We start from the raw sequence: 17,780 nt of genomic DNA on the forward strand, positions 1-17,780 counted from the left end.
GGTGAGCCCAGAGTCAGGGCTAAGGATGACTTTTGACCTGATGGCTCAATTGTCAAATATTTTGTGCAGGTTGCAAGGCGTGCCTGGTGCAGCTCTCAAAGTTTCCTGACCCTCCCAATTCCATTCCTCACTCTTGCTAAACAGTCTCAGAGAAAACACTGGAGTATGAAAATAATAAACCAGAGGAAGGCACACACTGCTGAGTAGTGAAATATTAAGAGTGGATTGAGTCATGAACTAATACCATTTAGAGAGTTTTTTTTCTTTTAGTATTCTCTTTACAAAACTTTGGAGATTATTCTAGCCCTTATCAATTTTTCTAATGAATTTCTATTAGCTCTTGCTTAAAATTTTAAGTTTGTGTTTATATTATAAAACTAAATGTTTGCCATGAAATATTAAACCAAGAGAATAAGGAGCAAAAGCCTGTACTTTGTCATCCATTCTCTCTCCTCGGGCCATGCTGTCAGATGGAATATTACCCAATGAACTGCCTCACAGGAAGGGCCTAATCAGTGGTGTGGGATGAGTTCAGAGTGGTTTGAAATCATCTGAGCCTGGGGTAGTCTGAGCAGGGGCAGGAGGGATTTGAGCTGGGCCTTAGGGGGCAAGATTTGGTTGGGAAGAAGTAAATGGGGGAAGGCCTTTGCAGAAAAGGGAATGTCATAAGCAAAAGCATGGAGGTGGAAAAACACAAGGCTGATTGAGGCAATGATGAGTGGCTGACAGTGGTGGAAGATGAGCCTGGAAAAGGAAATTGGTTCAGGCAGAGGGTCTCAAAGGCCAGGAATTTGGTCTTCAGCACACTGGCAGTGACAGCTAATTAGAGGTTTCTCAGTAGGGGACTGCCTCTGTGGTGCTCAGTCATTCATGTTGTGGTAGATATTCTTCCCTGCCTGTACACATATTTTATTCTTTTCCTCAAGAGACGGAGTCTACCCCGCTTCCCCTTAAATCTGGGTTGGCCTTAGTGACTTGCTTAACCAATAGAATGTTGTAGAAATGACATTCTGGGACTTCTAAACCTAGGTCATAAGAAGTCTTGCAGCTTCCTCCTGAGTCCCTTTGAATATTCAATCTTGGGATGCTCCCTATATCTGGAGAAAAGTAATTTGAAAAGATACATGCACCCCAATGTTCACAGCAGCACTATTTACAGTAGCCAAGACATGGAAGCAACCTAAATGTCCACCGACGGATGAATGGATAAAGAAGTTGTGGTATGGACTGGAGGGGTGCGCCTTCAAGATGACGGAGGACTAAGACGTGGAGCTCACCTTCCTTCCCACAAATACATCAAAACTACATCTACATGTGGAACAACTCCTACAGAACACCTACTGAACGCTGCCAGAAGACCTCAGACTTCCCAAAACGCAAGAAAATCCCCACGTACCTGGGTAGGGCAAAAGAAAAAAGGAAAAACAGAGACAAAAGAATAGGAACGGGACCTGCACCAGTGGGAGGGAGCTGTGAAGGAGGAAAGGTTTCCACACACTAGGAAGCTCCTTCACTGCTGGCGATGGGGGGTTGGGGGGAAGCTTCGGAGCCATGGAGGAGAGCGCAGCAACGGGTGCGGAGGGCAAAGCGGAGAGATTCCCACACAGAGGATCGGTGCCGACCAGCACTCACCAGCCCGAGAGGCTTGTCTGCTCACCCGCCGCAGCGGGCGGGGGCTGGGAGCTGAGGCTTGGGCTTCAAAGGTCGGATCCCAGGGAAGGACTGGGGTTGGCTGAGTGAACACAGCCTGAAGGGGGCTAGTACGCCACAGCTAGCCAGGAGGGAGTCCAGGAAAAGGTCTGGAACTGCCTAAGAAGCAAGAGATCATTGTTTCGGGGTGTGTGAGGCGAGGGGATTCAGAGCACCGCCTAAACGAACTCCAGAGACGGGCGCGAGCCGCGGTTATCAGCGCGAACCCCAGAGACGGGCAGGAGACGCTAAGGCTGCTGCTGCCGCCACCAAGAAGCCTGTGTGCGAGCACAGGTCACTCTCCACACTGCCCCTCCCGGGAGCCTGTGCAGCCCGCCACTGCCAGGCTCCCGTGATCCAGGGACAACTTCCCCGGGAGAACGCACGGCGTGCCTCAGGCTGGTGCAATGTCACGCTGGCCTCTGCCGCCCGCAGGCTCGCCCCACCTCCGTACCCCTCCCTCCCCCGGCCTGAGTGAGCCAGAGCCCTCTAATCCCCTGCTCCTTTAACCCCGTCCTGTCTGAGCAGGAACAGACGCCCTCAGGCTACCTACACGCAGAGGTGGGGCCAAATCCAAAGCTGAAGCCCAGGAGCTGTGCGAACAAAGAAGAGAAAGGGAAATCTCTCCCAGCAGCCTCAGGAGCAGCGGATTAAATCTCCACAATCAACTTGATGTACCCTGCATCTGTGGAATATCTTAACAGACAACGAATCATCCCAAAATTGAGGGGGTGGACTTTGGGAGCAATTGTAGACTTGGGGTTTACTTTCTGCATCTAATTTGTTTCTGGTTTTATGTTTATCTTATTTTAGTATTTAGAGCTTATTATCATTGGTACATTTGTTTATTGATTTGGTTGCTCTCTTTTTAAATTTTTTATATATATATATTTTTTCCTTTTTCTCTTTTTGTGAGGGTGTATGTATATGCTTCTTTGTGTGATTTCGTCTGTATAGCTTTGCTTTTGCCATTTGTCCTAGGGTTCTGACTGTCCCTTTTTTTTTTTTTTAATATAGATTTTAGTGCTTGTTGTCATTGGTGGATTTGTTTTTTGGTTTGGTTGCTCTCTTCTTTCTTTCTGTCTTTTTTTTTTTGTTACTTTTTCATTTTTTTAAATAATTTCTTTCAATTTTAATAACTTTATTTTATTTATTTATTTTGTCCTTCCTTCCTTCCTTCCTTCCTTCCTTCCTTCCTTCCTTCCTTCCTTCCTTTCTTTCTTTCTTTCTTTCTTTCTTTCTTTCTTTCTTTCTTTCTTTCTTTCTTTCTTTCTTTCTTTCTTTCTTTCTTTCTCCTTTCTTTCTTTCTTTCTTTCTTTTCTTCCTTTCTCCCTTTTACTCTGACCTGTGTGGCTGACAGGCTCCTGGTGATTAAAAAATCTTCCAACAAACAAAAGCCCAGGACCAGATGGCTTCATAGGCGAATTCTATCAAACATTTAGAGAAGACCTAACACCTATCCTTCTCAAACTCTTCCAAAATATAGCAGAGGGAGGAACACTCCCAAACTCATTCTACGAGGCCACCATCACCCTGATACCAAAACCAGACAAAGATACCACAAAAAAAGAAAACTACAGGCCAATATCACTGATGAACATAGATGCAAAAATCCTCAACAGGGCTTCCCTGGTGGCGCAGTGGTTGAGAATCTGCCTGCTAATGCAGGGAACACGGGTTCGAGCCCTGGTCTGGGAAGATCCCACATGCCGCGGAGCAACTAGCCCGTGAGCCACAATTACTGAGCCTGCGCGTCTGGAGCCTGTGCTCTGCAACGAGAGGCCACAATAGTGAGAGGCCAGCGCACTGCGATGAAGAGTGGCACCCCGCTTGCCACACTGGAGAAAGCCCTCGCACAGAAATTAAGACCCAACACAGCCATAATTAATTAATTAATTAATTAATTAATTAATTAAAAAAAATCCTCAACGAAATACTAGCAAACAGAATCCAACAGCACATTAAAAGGATCATACACCATGATCAAGTGGGGTTTGTCCCAGGAATGCAAGGATTCTTCAATATACGCAAACCAATCAATGTGATAAACCATATTAACAAATTGAAGGAGAAAAACCATATGATCATTTCAATAGATGCACAAAAAGCTTTTGACAAAATTCAACACCCATTCATGATAAAAACCTCCAGAAAGTAGGCATAGAGGGAACTTACCTCAACATAATAAAGGCCATATATGAGAAACCCAGAGCCAACATTATTCTCAATGGTAAAAAACTGAAACCATTTCCACTAAGATCACGAACAAGACAAGGTTGCCCACTCTCACCACTGTTATTCAACATAGTTTTGGAAGTTTTAGCCACAGCAATTAGAGAAGAAAAAGAAATTAAAGGAATCCAAATCGGAAAAGAAGAAGTAAAGCTGTCACTGTTTGCAGATGACGTGATACTCTACATAGAGAATCCTAAAGATGCTACCAGAAAACTACTAGAGCTAATCAATGAATATGGCAAAGTAGCAGGATACAAAATTAATGCACAGAAATCTCTTGCATTCCTATACACTAATGATGAAAAATCTGAAAGAGAAATTAAGGAAACACTCCCATTTACCATTGCAACAAAAAGAATAAAATACCTAGGAATAAACCTCCTAAGGAGACAAAAGGCCTGTATGCAAAAAACTATAAGACACTGATGAAAGAAATTAAAGATGATACAAATAGATGGAGAGATATACCATGTTCTTGGATTGGAAGAATCAACGTTGTGAAAATGGCTATACTACCAAAAGCAATCTATAGATTCAATGCAATCCCTATCAAACTACCAATGGCATTTTTCACAGAACTAGAACAAAAAATTTCACAATTTGTATGGAAACACGAAAGACCCCGAACAGCCAAAGTAATCTTGAGAAAGAAAAATGGAGCTGAAGGAATCAGGCTCCCTGACTTCAGACTATACTACAAAGCTACAGTAATCAAGACAGTATGGTACTGGCACAGAAACAGAAATATAGATCAATGGAACAGGCTAGAAAGCCCAAAGATAAACCCACGCACATATGGTCACCTTATTTTTGATAAAGGAGGCAAGAATATACAATGGAGAAAAGACAGCCTCTTCAGTAAGTGGTGCTGGGAAAACTGGACAGCTACATGTAAAAGGATGAAATTAGAACACTCCCTAACACCATACACAAAAATAAACTTAAAATGGATTAAAGACCTAAATGTAAGGCCAGACACTATCAAACTCTTAGAGGAAAACATAGGCAGAACACTCTATGACATAAATCACAGCAAGATCCTTTTTGACCCAACTCCTAGAGAAATGGAAATAAAAACACAAATAAACAAATGGGACCTAATGAAACTTAAAAACTTTTGCACAGCAAAGGAAAACATAAACAAGATGAAAAGACAACCCTCAGAATGGGAGAAAATATTTGCAAATGAAGCAACTGATAAAGGATTCATCTCCAAAATATACAAGCAGCTCAGTATGAAAAAAGAACAACCCAATCCAAAAATGGGCAGAAGACCTAAATAGACATTTCTCCAAAAAAGATATACAGATTGCCAACAAACACATGAAAGGATGCTCAACATCACTAATTATCAGAGAAATGCAAATCAAAACTACAATGAGATATCACCTCACACCCGTCAGAATGGCCATCATCAAAAAATCTGCAAACAATAAATGCTAGGGAGTGTGTGGAGAAAAGGGAACCTTCTTGCACTGTTGGTAGGAATGTAAATTGATACAGCCACTATGGAGAACAGTATAGATGTTCCTCAAAAAAGTAAAAATAGAACTACCATACGACCCAGCAATCCCACTACTGGGCATATACCCTGAGAAAACCATAATTCAAAAAGAGTCTCGGCTTCCCTGGTGGCGCAGTGGTTGAGGATCTGCCTGCCGATGCAGGGGACACGGGTTCGAGCCCTGGTCTGGGAAGATCCCACATGCCGCGGAGCAACTAGACCCGTTAGCCACAACTACTGAGCCTGCATGTCTGGAGCATGTGCTCCGCAACAAGAGAGGCCGTGACAGTGAGAGGCCCGCACAGCGCGATGAAGAGTGGCCCCCACTCGCCGCAACTAGAGAAAGCCCTCGCACAGAAATGAAGACCCAACACAGCCAAAAATAATTAATTAAAAAAAAAAGAAAAAGAGTCATGTACCACAATGTTCATTGTAGCACTATTTACAATAGCCAGGACGTAAGCAACCTAAGTGTCCATCGACAGATGAATGGATAAAGAAGATGTGACACATATATACAATGGAATATTACTCAGCCTTAAAAAAAAACAAAATTGAGTTATTTGTAGTGAGGTGGATAGACCTAGAGACTGTCATACAGAGTGAAGTAAGTCAGAAAGAGAAAAACAAATACCATATGCTAACACATATATATGGAATCTAAAAAAAAAAAAAGTTCTGAAGAACCTAGGGGCAGGACAGGAATAAAGATGCAGACATAGAGAATGGACTTGAGGACACAGGGAGGGGGAAGGGTAAGCTGGGACGAAGTGAGAGAGTGGCATGGACATATATACGCTACCTGTAAAATAGATAGCTAGTGGGAAGCAGCCGCATAGCACAGGGAGATCAGCTCGGTGCTTTGTGTCCACCTAGAGGGGTGCGATAGGGAGGGTGGGAGGGAGATGCAAGAGGGAAGACATATGGGGATTTATGTATATGTATAGCTGATTCACTTTGTTATATAGCAGAAACTAACACACCATTGTAAAGCAATTATACTCCAGTAAAGATGTTAAAAAAAAAAAAGTTGTGGTATGTATATATATATGTGTGTGTATATATATATACACACACACACACACACACACACACACACATACATACAATGGAATACTACTCAGATATAAAAAAGAATGAAAAATGCCATTTGCAGCAATATGGATGGATCTAGAGATTATCATACTAAGTGAAATAAGTCAGACGAAGACAAATACCATATGATATAGCTTATTTGTGGAATCTAAAATATGATACAAATGAACTTATTTACAAAACAGAAACAGACTCACAGACACAGAAAACAAACATGGTTACCAAAGGAGAAAGTGGGGGAGGGATAAATTAGTAGTTTGGGATTAGCAGATACAAGCTACTATATATAAAATAGATAAACAACAAGGTCCTAGTGTATAGTACAGTGAACTGTATTCAATATCTTGTAACAAACCATAATGGAAAAGAATATGAAAAATAATATATGTGTAACTGAATCACTTTGCTGTACACCAGAAACTAACACAACATTGTAAATCAATTATACTTCAATAAAGAAAAATCTTGGGATGCTCCCTCTTGGAACTCAGCCACCATGTGAAAAGTCCAAGGCACATGGAAAGGCCCCATGTTTGGGTTCTGGCTGACAGCCCCAGCTGAGCTCCTCCACAGTATCAGAGCAGAAAGAAGGACAGAAGCTTGGATCCTTGATGATGTAGTAAAATCACTGAATCTGATCCAACCCTGACTTCCAGTTACAGGAACCAATAAATCAATTTTTATTGTTTTTAACCAGTTTGAGTTTATTTTTCTGTTTCGTACCGTGAAATGCATTCTAAATGATACAGAGGAGTATTGGATACATACTAGTTACAGCTCTCTCCTCTGAGCTCTGTGATCACATGCAGGGTCTCTTGACTGGCTTCCTTATTTCTGCATCTTTAAGAGACACTTTATGTGGCTGGTCTTCCTAAAGTATCCCATACTTTTGCTTCAGATAAAAACATAGTTCTCTCCTGGACCTTGTTCCATGCACACTGAGCAATTTCTCTACCATCAATTACTTTTACATTTTAGAACCACTTCCTTTCTGTTTGCTCCATGCATTAAAGCCACTCCACCCTTAATTTCACATATAACACTTGTCATAACAATCTCAAATGTCTACCTTTTTTCAATAATGCCACTTTCACTAAAGAACCTTTGTATAGAGGAGGGTGTCCTGGTTGGAACATGCAAGTGTCGAATCCTAGGATAGGTTTTACTCAGTTTAATTCAATAAAGTAGCTCTTAATTAAAAATCAGTGTTGACAGAGTTTGGATAAAATGAATAGTTTCCCTTGGGTCTAATTACCTACAGTTAAGCCGACTTTTGAGGTTTTGAATTTACAGCTCTGGAACAATCCCCCAATCTGTGAAACCCAGCCGAGATGGTATCCAAAGACACCTTAGTCTTACTCAGGCTAAATTTCCTCCTTAGCTTACTGGACTCCCTGTCTCCAGGGATTTTGAAGGAACTATCCTTCTGTTCTCAATTCTGTTCTCAATCATAACTCAAATTGTGTGTGGGGGTCTGGGTCTTCTGAAATAAAACAAATCTCATATCCAAAAAAGTTGGAATTACTAACCTAGAATAAATATTCCCTCAGGGCTCTGAGAAGTACTGCAATACTTCAAAAGGATGATGCAATAATCATCCTTTTTAGTCATACCTGGAGGGATAGAAACCTTCATTTTCTCATTCTCACTGGCTTTGTGAAGGTGAGGGTGAAGATGTCAATGCCATGGTTAGGAAGCTCTAGTTTAGAGACATTAACCTCACAGATACGGATGCCAACCTCAGGCACACACATCCATTCCCATCCTGCTGCAGGAGTTCTGCTGTACTCTACCCTCATGTTAAGGGAATCAGAATTACACCTTCTTTGGCATTTGACTCCTGGAAATACATTCCAGCCCAGTCTCAGAGCATTCAGGATCAGGAGACCTGAGTTCCAGGTTATCTTTGAATTTATTAGACCTTTGACCTTGGGAAAGTCTTTAGAAGACATAGTTTGTATGCATGTAAAATAACTGCCACCTCAGGGCTATGAGATGAGACTAACAAGGCTATGAAACAGCACTTTGAAAACTGTGAAGCACTAGGTCTTGCACCTTGCCCTCTTTGTTCTCTGTACTCTCTCACAGGTAAGCACTTCTGGTGGAATGCTTGAAACCGTTAGAAGTGAATACCACTTACAACAAAAGCCAGATTTGGAACATTGCAAATAAATCCTTCTGTAAATCATAGGCCCAGATGGCTTTGGAAGGGAAAAGGACGGAAGGGAAAAGGACAGAAGGGTAAATGGTGATGTATGGAAGAAAGAGAAGGAGCAAAAGGAGAGGCCCCAGTGGATGCTTTGCAGCTGTCTGCACATCATGTTGGAGAGTCGGCAATTATTTGATTAATTTGATGGTTGTAGACAGACATAAGATAATTACGGGAGAAACATTAGCTTTGGGACATGATTTGCCCAGATTGACTGTCTAGAATGATCTAATTATTGAGCTCACCAGCAAATCTTCACTTCACTTGAAGCTATAGAGAGTTATAGTTAGTTTTATATTATTCGGAGCAATGCTTAGAAATATATATTTCCGGTTTAGTGCTAGAGGAGTTGTTTTTTTTTTTAACATCTTTATTGGAGTATAATTGCTTTACAATGGTGTGTTAGTTGCTGCTGTATAACAAAGTGAATCAGCTATATGTATACATATATCCCCATATCTCCTCCCTCTTGCGACTCCCTCCCACCCTCCCTATCCCACCCCTCTAGGTGGTCACAAAGCACTGAGCTGATCTCCCTGTGCTATGCAGCTGCTTCCCACTAGCTATCTATTTTACATTTGGTAGTGTATATATGTCCATGCCACTCTCTCACTTCGTCCCAACTTACCCTTCCCCCTCCCTGTGTCCTCAAGTCCATTCTCTACATCTGCGTCTTTATTCCTGTCCTGCCCGTAGCTTCGTCAGAACCATTTTCTTTTTTTTTTTAGATTCCATATATATGTGTTAGCATATGGTATTTGTTTTTCTCTTTCTGACTTACTTCACTCTGTATGACAGACTCTAGGTCCATCCACCTCACTACAAATAACTCAATTTCATTTCTTTTTATGGCTGAGTAATATTCCATTGTATACATGTGCCACATCTTCTTTATCCATTCATCTGTCGATGGACACTTAGGTTGCTTCCATGTCCTAGCTATTGTAAATAGAGCTGCAGTGAACATTGTGGTACATGACTCTTTTTTTTTTTTTTTATTCATACAGAAAGTCACAAAAATTATAATCATCCTCATCAGTTCACTCAGTCCCATGTAATTAATTTTCTTTCATCTTGATCTTTTGTTAGCACTTTCATGAATTCATCAGTTTTCCATTAGAGTTCTGAAAATGCTTATTCATTCATTTCTGCAGTATAGTCAGTTACCAGAAACCTGTACTTGTCAGAGTCTTTTCCATGAATTCCTTGAAGGTGAAACCCTTTTATAGGAACATTTTTGCAGAAGCATCAGAGTACACCCAGAACTGTCTGTAAATGACAAAAGACTTAAAAATGACCATAGTTAAAGATTTGATGAAAGTTCATAATAATGCAATTGACAAGGAAATTTAGTTATTTCTGAGATACACATTTTAAAATAATAACTAGAATTATGACTTATAACATTATACCAGAACATATAAGATTTTTAGGGATTTCATGTAATGTCTGAAACATTTATATTAACATATGTCCATACAAATAACCCAAAGAAAGTTTAGTATTAGTTTTTTTTTGAATTTTTGAATTTTATTTTATTTATTTTTTTATACAGCAGGTTCTTATTAGTCATCAGTTTTACACACATCAGTGTGTACATGTCAATCCCAATCTCCCAATTCATCACACCACCACCACCACCCCCCCAAGGCTTTCCCCACTTCGTGTCTCCATATGTTTGTTCTCTACATCTGTGTCTCAACTTCTGCCCTGCAAACTGGTTCATCTGTACCATTTTTCTAGGTTCCACATACATGTGTTAATATACGATATTTGTTTTTCTCTTTCTGACTTACTTCACTCTGTATGACAGTCTCTAGATCCATCCACGTCTCAACAAATGACCCAATTTTGTTCTTTTTTATGGCTGAGTAATATTCCATTGTATATATGTACCACAACTTCTTTATCCATTCGTCTGTCGATGGGCATTTAGGTTGCTTCCATGACCTGGTTATTGTAAATAGAGCTGCAATGAACATTTTGGTACATGACTCTTTTTGAATTATGGTTTTCTCAGGGTATATGCCCAGTAGTGGGATTGCTGGGTCATATGGTAGTTCTATTTTTAGTTTTTTAAGGAACCTCCATACTGTTCTCTGTAGTGGCTGTATCAATTTACATTCCCACCAACAGTGCAAGAGGGTTCCCTTTTCTCCACACCCTCTCCAGCATTTATTGTTTGTAGATTTTTTGATGATGGCCATTCTGACGGGTGTGAGGTGATACCTCATTGTAGTTTTGATTTGCATTTCTCTAATGATTAGTGATGTTGAGCATCCTTTCATGTGTCTGTTGGCAATCTGTATATCTTCTTTGGAGAAATGTCTATTTAGGTCTTTTGCCCATTTTTGGATTGGGTTGTTTGTTTTTTTGATATTGAGCTGCATGAGCTGCTTGTAAATTTTGGAGATTAATCCTTTGTCAGTTGCTTCATTTGCAAATATTTTCTCCCATTCTGAGAGTTGTCTTTTCGTCTTGTTTATGTTTTCCTTTGCTGTGCAAAAGCTTTTAAATTTCATTAAGTCCCATTTGTTTATTTTTGTTTTTATTTCCATTTCTTTAGGAGGTGGGTCAAAAAGGATCTTGCTGTGATTTATGTCATAGAGTGTTCTGCCTATGTTTTAGGGGAGATTTTTTTTTAAGAGTTTTCCTTAGGGAGTTATATTTAGAAAAAAACCTTACATCAAATTTCAAGGCCCTCATTGTATTTCCATCCGAGATGTGTAATTTTGATGTTGCCATGCATTTAGTTATGGGTTATTTAACACTACCACATATTTTAAACTCCCCCTTCCCCTTATTTCATTAATGATGAGAAGAAGATTACAGCCTACAATCATAGTCTTCATAAAAAGGAAAAAGGAAATTGGTCGGTTCTTCTGTTATTTATTCATCTTCTCCGACTTCCTAAATCCCCCAAATTACCTTCTGAGTTGTGTGCCACCAGGGTGGTTAGCATTCTATTGATGTGGGAGTCCATTTCCTGCTCACTGGCCTTCTAACTAGAGTGCCACATTGCTTTTTAAAAATTAAACCCCTTAGAGCAGTCTAGCTAAGAGTTGGACTAATAGTACTCACGAGCCTGACTTACATTACACTTAGATTCACTGCAGCCACAGGGTCTCTGATGTTAAAATGGTGGCCTATTATCCTAAGGGCCAGAGAAAGCACATGGAAGGCAGTGACGGAAAGTAACTCTGCAGTGTATTGTTCTCAGGGCAAAAGGGTTTCAAATCTAACAGCCCAACAAAAGAGTGAAAAGAAAGTGCTTTTTGCCACCCTGGAGAATTCTTTGCCAAAACTCCCCTCTACTTGGAAAGGATAAAGAGCTTTTACAAGGTTGGAAAAAAAGAGCAAGGAAATATGGCTCCATTCCCATGTCGGGCCTGCTATTTCTTGGTGGGTACAGAAGGGCACTTGCACAGGTTCACTCAATTATAGGAAAGAAGCATTTACCAGCAAAAGGGTGGCATGTTTGGCAAAGGCATATAACCTTCCTTTCCCCCCAAACATAAAATGACAGTTTGGTAGAGGGGAATTTGTTCATTTTGACAGGACAATAGCAGCGGTGTTCTAATTTCCATTGTCCTCTTGTTTGAAATTACCCTCCCTTAATAATAAAAGCCTTCCCAATACAATGAGTACTGAATAAAATAGGTGTTAGAAAGACTGTAGATTTCAGATTGTGGGGAGATCTGGGATTTAAATTCAGATTCAGGTCATTAGAAAAATGACCAGTAACATGTGATATGTTTCACTGGAATTGGTCTGTTTTTTGTTTTTTTGTGTGTTTTTCTAGCACAGTGGTTCTCAGACCTTACCTACATCAGAATCACTTGAAGGGCTTGTTAAAACACAAATTGCTGAGCCCCACCCTCCGTGGTTTCTGTTTTAGTAGGGCTGGGTGAGGACTGAAATTCTGCCTTTCTAACCAGTTCTCAGGTGCTGCTGCTACTGGTTTGGGAACCGCACTTTGAGAACCACCAGTAGATCAGGGCTAGTGAAATGTCGAAAATCATGATCTGACTTGTCTCAAATCTGATACAACGCAAAAAGTTGAGTTTTTGGCCAACTGCTTTCTAGTTGGACTTAACAAGAAGTCTGGTATGCAGATGTAAAACCGATAGCTAGTGGGAAGCAGCCGCATAGCACAGGGAGATCAGCTCGGTGCTTTGTGACCATCTAAAGGGGTGGGATAGGGAGGGTGGGAGGGACATGCAAGAGGGAGGGGATATGGGGATGTATGTATGTGTATAGCTGATTCACTTTGTTATAAGGCAGAAACTAACACAACATTGTAAAGCAATTATACTCCAATAAGGATGTTAAAAAAAAAAAAGTCTGGTATGGGTTGGTCAAGATGATGGACTCAGTTCACATCTGGGTTTTAAGTGTTAAAGGACCATGTCAGAGGAATGATTCTTTTATACACCCCAGGGAAGAAATATGAAGGAAAAATGTACAAGGGTTTTGAGAATGGTAAAGATATAAATTGGCACAAAAGTTTCATTATAGGCCTTGTGCAATGGGATAATTTTTCTTGCCCTAATTTTCCCTTCATAATTCTGAATTATTTTAATCTACAAATCTACAAATAATTTATTTATAAGGAGGGTTGATTTGAGAATATTATACCCTGTGCAGCTCTTAGGATAAGCCTTGGCGTCCTTTGTTCTTAAATGCATGTCCTATAACAGAAAACCACTCTTGGCACCAGGGCTCAAGAATTTTGGGACCTTTACCTCTGGCTAAACATAACACAGGCAGGCAGGGACTATACCACAATCCAGCCTTACACAAATGGAAACCATAGTAGTGTCAAATGATTAAAACAGTTTATTACTGAGTTTTCTGTCCTTTACTCAATCCATGGATTAGGAGAGCACAGTGTCTCACAAGCAGTGGAGCACTCTTCCGGAGGGACTTTGGGCAAGAACGAGTTTTATAGTATATTGGAAGAGGCAACACGGAAACAGCACATGATTGGCTAGGAGGTTGGGAACTTTCTTATAAGGCTAGCAGCTCCTATTTTCTAGGGTAAGGTGAGCTAGCTAAAGCTGAGTTGGAGGATTGGTGTTAGACAAGGTACCTTGACAGGTGTTTCCCCTAAGTGCAGGCTGACTTTGGTTTATATTTGTGATGTGGGCTGCGGGGGGTGGCCTCCGTCTTGTGGGTCCCTGTATAGAAATTAACTTCATCAGTAGTGTCCTAGGATGATGGGGTGGAAGGGGACTTCGAGGTCATCTGTTTCCATCTCCGTCTGATCAGCAGACCTAGCTGGGGTGTTTGAAGGAGCTGACTCTGCAGCAAACTTTACAAGCTCACATGGCCACTGGGGGTGGGTCTGGGCAAGGGAGATCTTCAGGATAAAGGACCGGCACGTCCTGCTGTCTTGCTTGTGCTGGCGCCACGCTTGCTGTGTGGCCATGCCTCTGTGACCTGGTGTGTGAAGGCAGGGGATTCAGGCTCTGAGAAGAGGAGGACATCATTGGATCTGGCAGCTAAAGCTTGACACCACCATCCCTCGGGTTTCATAGAGTCTGTAGTTTCACTGGGAGGCCAGCCGACTTGCTCTCTGCTGTTGAGTGTGGGCGAGGAAGTGGGAGGAAAGAACTGGGTGATGAGAGAGTAGGAAGACAAAGAGAGACCGTGAGGAGTGGAAAATTCGTTGAAGGGGTTAAGGAAAAGGCGAGTGAGACACAACAGCCCCAATTTAAAATACACAGCTTCAAGGGCTCTGCCATATTCCGCGGACCGTTGCCGTGCAGTGCTAGCTCTGGGACCGTTGGCCCTCAGATGGAGCCCCTGCTCAGTGCCACAGGACAGCCAGCTCTAGGGCATGTTTCCCAGGCTGCATCTGGATGGTGTGTCCAGTGGAAGGCGTCCGTAGGACCGAAAGGTGAGGGGGTGGGAGAAGCCAGGGAGGCCTTCCCCCCACACCTCTGCCTCAGGAGGCTGCTCTGGCAGCAGCTGCAGACAAGCCCTCAGAGTCCCAGCTTCCTCAGCTGACCCTGGACTTCCATAACTTCATCTCCTCTCTTTGTCTTCCACCCCAGGGTCAGTGGCAGCTTCCTCCCCATCTCAACTCCTCCTTCATCTGTGGAAATAATTCCCCGCATGGAGCCCTTTCTATTATAAATACTTAAAAGTAGTTTGTTTTATTGGTTAGATCCGGAGACAGGTTAGATTATTAATCCTAGTGAACAGAAGAGTAAACTGCGGCTTATATAGGTTAAATAACTTGTCCAAGGTCATCACAACTAGCAAATGATGAAATTGGTATGCAAAATGTAAGACTGCAGAGCTCACACTCTTAATACACTACTGTGTGGCCTCTCAGAATGAGTTAGAAGTAATTAAGAAAAAGGAAGAAAAATCTTTTCATGTATGAAATGGTAATGATGTGAAAGCGTTGCTTTGACCTTAAGAAATTAGGTAATCTCTGTGGCAGAATAAGTGTGTGTGCCCAGTGTTTCATAGTCCTAAATCTTGGTAAATTAATTCAACTCAGGCACTGATGCTAGTCTTTTATTATTTCTCGTTTTCTTGGTTGATCACAAGGGGTTACTTATTTCCACTCATCTATTCCATCTATTCCATTTCAGTTTGTGAAAATGTGGCCCGAGCCTCGCTTTGAAACTCAGGTTGCTATAGAAACCTTTGACTGGAGGTGGATGGATCACGAAGGTTTATTAATGAGAATTTCCTCCTTCTACCTCTGGGCTCAGTTTGTGTGAAAATCCAAGAAAGGCTCATTAGTTTTTGTATTAGGGTTCTCCAGAGAAACATACCTAATAGGATGTATACAGATAAAGATTTATTTTCAGGAATTGGCCCACATGATGATGGAGGCTGACATGTCAGCAAGCTGGAGACCCAGGAGAGAGATGGTGAGGTTCCAGTCCAAATGCTGTCTGGCTTGAGACCTAGAAAGAGTGGATGTTTCGGTTTGAGTCCAAAGGCAGGAAAAAAAAGGATGTCCCAGCGGAAGGCAGTCAGGCAGTTCTTCCTTACTAGTGGGAGGGTCAGCCTTTTTGTTCTATTCAGGCCTTCAACCGATTGGATGAGGCCCACCCGTGTTAGGAAGAGCAACCTGTTTTAATCAGTCTACTGATTGGAATGTTAAACTCATCCCAAAACACCCTCACAGACACAGCCAGAGTAATGTTTGGCCAAATGTCTGGGCACCCTGTGGCCCAGTCTGGTTGCACATAAAGTGAACTATCACAGTTCTCATTACTGAAGGCTAACTTTTCATCCTGTTTGGTGATCAAAGCTGATGGTTCTGTCTCCAGTCAGCCCTACAGGATGCTGATTTCAGGCATCAGAGGAGAGTGTATCCTTGAAATGATTGCTGTTAGAAACCTGCTTTGAATTGGTGGCTACCAGAGAGTCACCTGATGTTTGAAAGATACTGTTTTCCCTGGAGCATCAGTATCACTTAGGGAAGTTTTAGAAATGCAGATTCTTGGGCCTCACCTCAGACCTACTGAATTAGAAACTCTGAAGGTAGGGCCCAGCAATCAGTGTTTTAACAAGCCCTTCCAGGTGATTCTGATGCATGCTCAAATTTGAAAACCAGTGGTCTAGGCTACAACAGTGTTTCTCAAACTGAGAGCCATGGAGCTTCTATGGGTCAGCAAATGTATTCTTGGGGATGTTGACTGAAAAAAAGTGCACAATGTAAGAGCTGTGAGTTAAGTTTTATTCAGGGACCTTATGAGGACTATAGCCTGGGAAACAGCCTCTCAGTAGCTCTGAGGGGACTGCTTGGAAGCAGTGGGGGAAGAGCCAGTATGTATATGAATTTTTTTGGTTGGGAAATACATGTCAAGTATAAAAAGATTACTACTAATCACAAAGAACACATATCTCAAGTTAATGATTTTAGTACTTTTGTATGTATGGAAGATGCAACAAACTGGGGCTAGTGAAATTCTTCCTTAGATATGCATTGTAACTATCTAGAGGCTGTATATCTTAGAGCTTTGTGAGATTTTGCTAAGAGAATAAAAATGAAATGTTTTATCTTGAAAACAAATTCAAAAAACACAATATAAATGTATTCTAAGTAGCCTAAATGATCAGTTTGTATACAAATACTGCCGTACTATTTCTTTGTCCATACTTTGTGTCTGTATTAGTTTTTGTGTTGGTATAGAGTCGAATTCCTTTGCCACAGGATAGTGAGATGCATTTGTGCTAAGTGAAGACTGGGTGAATTGTTTAGGAGTTTGAACCTAGAAAAGTGATAGAAAATTGAGGTGTCATGAGGCATGACACTACCTGCATGTCAGACTCGAGGCCCTTGCAGTCAATGCCTATTCAGGTGTGATTTAGTTGAAGCAAGCAGTGTCATCTCCCATCTGATTTAGTGCTGGTAACTTGAATATTATTGGTTTTGTAGTTTTGTACCTGTTTAGTTTATAACCTTGTTTTGGCTTTAGAGTTGTTTGTATATATAAGCCCAAGGACCTTAAACTGAAATTTATATTTATGTATATCTAAGTAACATAATAATGAAAATAATTTGTATTAACTTTGGGGTCTGTACAAATTTATTACCTTTAAAAGGAATTTGTTTTCATATCAATAAGGATAGGCACACTTAGGCAACAATATTAAAAAAATAAACTGTTTTTTAAAAAAATATTTACTTTTATTTATTTATTTGGTTACACCAGGTCTTAGCTGTGTTTGGCAGGCTCCTTAGTTGTGGCTTGTTGGCTCCTTAGTTGCAGCTCACCAGCTTCTTTAGTTGCGGCACGTGTGCTCCTTAGTTGCTGCTCGCTGGCTCCTTAGTTGTGACATGTGAACTCTTAGTTGTGGCATGCATGTGGGATCTAGTTCCCTGACCAGGGATCAAACCCGGGCCCCCTGCACTGGGAGCACAGAGTCTTAACCACTGCGCCACCAGGGAAGTCCCTAAACTCAGTTATTAACTCAACAGAAGTTTAGGGAGTTTTGCTAATTGACCTCAACTAGACTCAGGGACCCAGGCTGACTGAGGTTTTGTTTTGATGTTAGCATTCTTTTAAAAATTAT

At 41.3% G+C, this 17,780-nt stretch overlaps 2 long non-coding RNA genes across 9 annotated transcripts in view; one reads left to right on the forward strand and one right to left on the reverse strand.

Moving 5' to 3' along the window:
• The window catches only part of LOC309662588, a 190,714-nt gene that overhangs the window by 48,579 nt on the left and 124,355 nt on the right, over positions 1–17,780 (forward strand). The window lies entirely within an intron of this gene.
• On the reverse strand, positions 2,633–9,731 carry LOC309662612. The gene is made up of 2 exons (XR_014264816.1): positions 3,029–9,731; positions 2,633–2,981 (listed from the first exon to the last, which is right to left on the reverse strand). It is a non-coding gene; the product is annotated as an uncharacterized lncRNA (long non-coding RNA).

The sequence above is a fragment of the Balaenoptera physalus genome (assembly GCF_965194825.1).
Source record: "Balaenoptera physalus genome assembly, chromosome: 6".
In the NCBI taxonomy this organism is placed as follows: Eukaryota; Metazoa; Chordata; class Mammalia; order Artiodactyla; family Balaenopteridae; genus Balaenoptera; species Balaenoptera physalus.